This window comes from Garra rufa, chromosome 17 (genome assembly GCF_049309525.1).
Source record: "Garra rufa chromosome 17, GarRuf1.0, whole genome shotgun sequence".
NCBI lineage: Eukaryota > Metazoa > Chordata > Actinopteri > Cypriniformes > Cyprinidae > Garra > Garra rufa.
The window spans coordinates 33527028-33531672 of record NC_133377.1 but is presented as its reverse complement, the minus strand read 5'-3'; positions in this window follow the sequence as shown (position 1 = coordinate 33531672).

Genomic DNA, 4645 nt, shown 5'->3' with positions numbered 1-4645 from the left:
ATATATATATATATATATATATATATATATATATATATATATATATATATATATATATATATATATATATATATATATATATATATATATATATATATATATATATATAAATGTAACATTTAAAAGTAGTTTAATTTAATTGTATTAAACCGCTCTCTGTAATCACTTTTTACCAAAATAGTGAAAAAAAAAAAAAAATAGGTAGAAAGGCAAAAATCCCATACTCTGACTGAAACTCAGCAGCTGGGTTGTTTTGTCTGAGATGACCCATTAAAAACCCATTAAAACAATCCATTAAAAATGACCCAGCAGCTTAGTTACAGCAGAAACAACCCAGCACCTACCCAGGGTAAAAAATATTAAAAATAACCCAATAAAATGACCCAACAAGCTGTTGATAAGAACAATTTTCACTTAGAAATTGCTAGTAAATTTCAACAAACAGTTTCAAAGAAATGGCAAGTAACACATTAAATGAAAGTAAAATGTTCAAGGAGAAAAACTGAAATTGTGATTTCTTGTAAAACATATTCCAATAATTATTAGCAACTTTGAAAATGGTTCTTTACAGTGTGCAATATCACCATGTCAAATTATGTAAGAAAAACCTATTCTGGAAGTACGGCTCACCAATATCCAGAGCCTGAAATTGAGCTCAAATCTCTTAGATGCAGGGCAATTGAGTGTCGACCCTTTTGTTTAAACGTGGCGTGGGGCGGAGGGACATTTGAAGCAGGAGGGGCGGGGCATGGGAGTCAGCCAGTTGCCGTGGCAACAGCCTCTGTTATGTAACATCATATGGCAGTGTGTAAACAAAGAAGTGAGAGACTGGGCTTCCCCCGCCCTCGACCACTTAAAACCATTACAGCACATCACATCATATCCACATTACATAAAGCGCCCGCCGGACAGTTAAACACTTGACTACAGATTGCGTTATCAGAGCTGATTGACCATTTCAAAGTAGAGTTTTAAAAATAGCATGCACATGAAAAATGACAGGGTTTCAATGCTGATAATAGAATGATAAATGATTCAGATATGACTGAGAGAAAGGCATTTTCAGACAGCCTGTTGAGGTTTTTCTGCAACTGTTTCTTGCTACTTTTAAATATTTTTGGCAGTTTGAGAAGGAAAGAATGTGAGAAAACAAGACAAATGAAAAATGTGAGAGTGATAGACTGAAAGAAATTGTGAAGGAATAACAGTGACATGGAAAAAAAAGAAGTTCAAACGAAGGGTGAAAGCAAGAACAAAAAGTAAAATAAAGTTTGATAGATAGATAGATAGATAGATAGATAGATAGATAGATAGATAGATAGATAGATAGATAGATAGGAAATAACAAACACAAGTTGATCCATGTGATAGCAGGAAGATGAACTCTGGTCCTCTGGTCCCTGTACAAGTGGCTCATTGTTTTTAACAGTGATACAGGCAGATATCGTCCTGCTCTGAACTCCATCCAGGTTATTAATAGCTCAAAATTCCCTTTGCTTCCAGTGTGGAAGAGCCTGTGGCTCCAGTAGCTGAGAGCAGACTTGCTTCTGTTTACTGGTATTGTGTCATAACTATCAGGCCTATGTTAGGTTAAGGCCATTTTTAAACCCTGTTAAAGGGATAGTTCACCCAAAATTGAAAATTCACCCTTTACTCACCTTATTTTTGTTTCAAACCTATATGACATACCTTCTAATCCAGAAGATATTTTCTTTCTTCTGTGGAACATAAATGAGCAGTATCACACGAGTAGCAGTGTTGTGATTGACAGCGTGCTGTTATACAGCCATATCGCATGGCTACAAATGTGTGTTTATACAACAGTTTGGCAGCACAAATGTGTAAATACCATAGACTGTAAAAAAATATGGACGTAGTGTCCGTGACGTCACCCGTAGGTTTCTGATAAGCGATTTTGAATCTCATAGTGGGCGGGATTTGGCCGTCGCCATCTTGGAATCGCGTCATCACGCGCCACTCCCGGATAATCGAAAATGGGCAAATAGGCGGGAGGTGGGTGGAGCTGGTTGCTGAAACCACACCCACCTAGCACGGTAGTGGTGACAGCAGCGGCAATCCCCCGTCACTCAAGTAACCACGGCATTAATTATGCAGAACTTTAAGGCTTAATATAACTTAAACGGATGAGTTATAAAAAAAATGTATCCCCCTCACAGTTGACATGAAGGGCAAAATTAGCTATATAGACCAAAATCAATTTTTGTACCAGGATGTAAACATGTTTTTTTCTGCTGTAAAGTTGGGCATTTTAACATGGGCGTCTATGGGATTGACTCCCTTTTGCAGCCAGTCTCTAGCGACCAGTCCATGAATTGCAATTTAAGCCACTTACGTGTTGGTTTCAATAGAGAGAGCGGGAGGTTGCCGCTTGGTAAATACATAAGAAAAACAATGAAGTCTATTTAAAATGGAGTGTATTCTCTTTTGTGCAAACTACTTCCTTCTGCCACGGATTCAAATCTCAGTTTAACAGCTAAGCCCAAGCCTCCGTTACTAATTCGAAAACTACTAGCCACTTTAGAACTCGTAGCGAAGTAACATTTAGGTGCTGCATTGAAAGCTTATTGTATTACTGTATCAAAAGCTTGCTGTATTATGTAGAGTACAGTATTATGAGAGAGAGAGAGAGAGAGAGAGAGAGAGAGAGAGAGAGATCTCATATTCAAAATAAAACATTAGTTTGAATGTCCGCTGAGGAAAGCGATATCTTTGTCATACTAAACTTCAATCTGTTAAGGGCCTCAGCCGAATTAGATTATCCAAAGACTTATCCAAAATGAATTATATCTTGTGTTTTCCGCTGAGACATCAGAGCCAGTGGCAAATTCCAGAAGATCTGGCCGAGTTAAGGCGGCTCTCGGTGGGTTCATGAGTGCTGAACGATTACTGACGCCCTGGAGCTCACATCTCTGAAAACATCAAAGCAAATTTATATAGATGTTATCTTTATTAACAAACTGCATAGTCTAAACAAATATATTCTCACCTAAAAACCCCTTTAAAAAAACATTACGTGACACAAAAACAGTATTATTTATAAAATTAGAGTGAATTTGGGCATCCGCCATGACACTCGCACTGAGAAATACCGCAAGCGGAGTGATGCAAACAGTAAAACGGTTGGAGTTCTGATATCACTAGAATATCGCACTCCTCTTAGCCAATCAGATTCGAGGACCAGAAAGAACTGTTGTATAAAAGAAAATATTTTGAAGAATGCTGGTGACCAAACAGTTTTGGTTCCCATTGATTTCCATTGTTTGGGCAAAAAATTACAGTGGAAGTCTATGGGACCTGAAACTCTTTGATTACCAACATTCATTAAAATATCTTCTGTCATGTTTCACAGAAGAAAAAAAAGTCACACAGGATCGGAATGACATGAAAGTAAGTAAATGATAATATTTTCCTTTTTGGGAGGACTATCCCTTTAACATGGAATGATAAGATAATGCAGGATTAAAAATGTCCAGGTTTAAGAATTTCTAATGTGAAAAGGCCATTAAGAGATTCATCGCTTGAAATGAGGCACCCACAAAGCAAAAAAAGAAAAATTGTGCATATTAAATATAGTAGCTTATGCAACACAATTCCTGATTTTTTTCTTTCTTTTTTTTTTTTTCTTTTTTTAACCATTAGCTGAAACTGGGCAGAGGATTTCTATTTCCCAGCATGGGAGTGCAGTGGGAGAGTGAATGTTGAAATAAAGTGTTATTTTATGTGTTTTTGGAGAAAGTTTAGAAACAAAGAAGACTTGTTAGTGTGCAATGTTCAGTGGATGGTTGCATGTTTAGACTAGTCTTAAAAGTTAAACACCTATTTTTTTTTCTGCAAGACTGGTCATTACTTTTTAAAGTCAGTTACTTAAACATTGGTCTAATTTAAAATCTAAAAAGTAAGACTGATAACCACTTGTTCCTAAGACACTGTTTTAATGTTGTGACTATGTTTATGCAACTGACCCTTGGTATTTTGGGGATTTTGTGTTTCTGTTATGTTGAGGGGGGCTAGTTTTGTTTTCAGGACACATTAGTTACTTGGTGCAACAAGTTTTCCTCAGTTTAGGTTCATTGAACTTAGAATGGCTTCCATGGCTGCGATATACTGTTTTCCGCTCTCTGGCAACACTGGGTGTTGAAATACTATTGGTTAAACTGGCAGTGGGCGGAGTAACACAGACCAAATCAAAAGAGAAACATGCAAAAAAAAGTCAAGCACCCTTTACCAAAAAAAGGTCAAACATATTTTGGACAATTTTAAAGTTGATGGAGAAATTAGATGTTTTTAGCTCTACTCTGCCTTTTTAACCAAAGTACACAGACAAAGAACTAACCTTGTCTGACTCCAACTGATTATGTAATGCATGATGAAGCGCATGCCCAATACCCAGACCTAGTGCAAGACCGAGCATTTGTGATTAAAAAGTATATACATTTTTATTTTTTTAAGAAATTGACCGATCTTTTTGCTAGATAAGAACCTTATTCCTCAGCTGGGATCTTGTAGAGCCCTTTGAAGCTGCACTGAAACTGCAATTTGGACCTTCAACCCATTGGCGACCATTGAAGTCCACTATATGGAGAAAAATCCTGGAATGTTTTCCTCAAAAAACTTAATTTCTTTT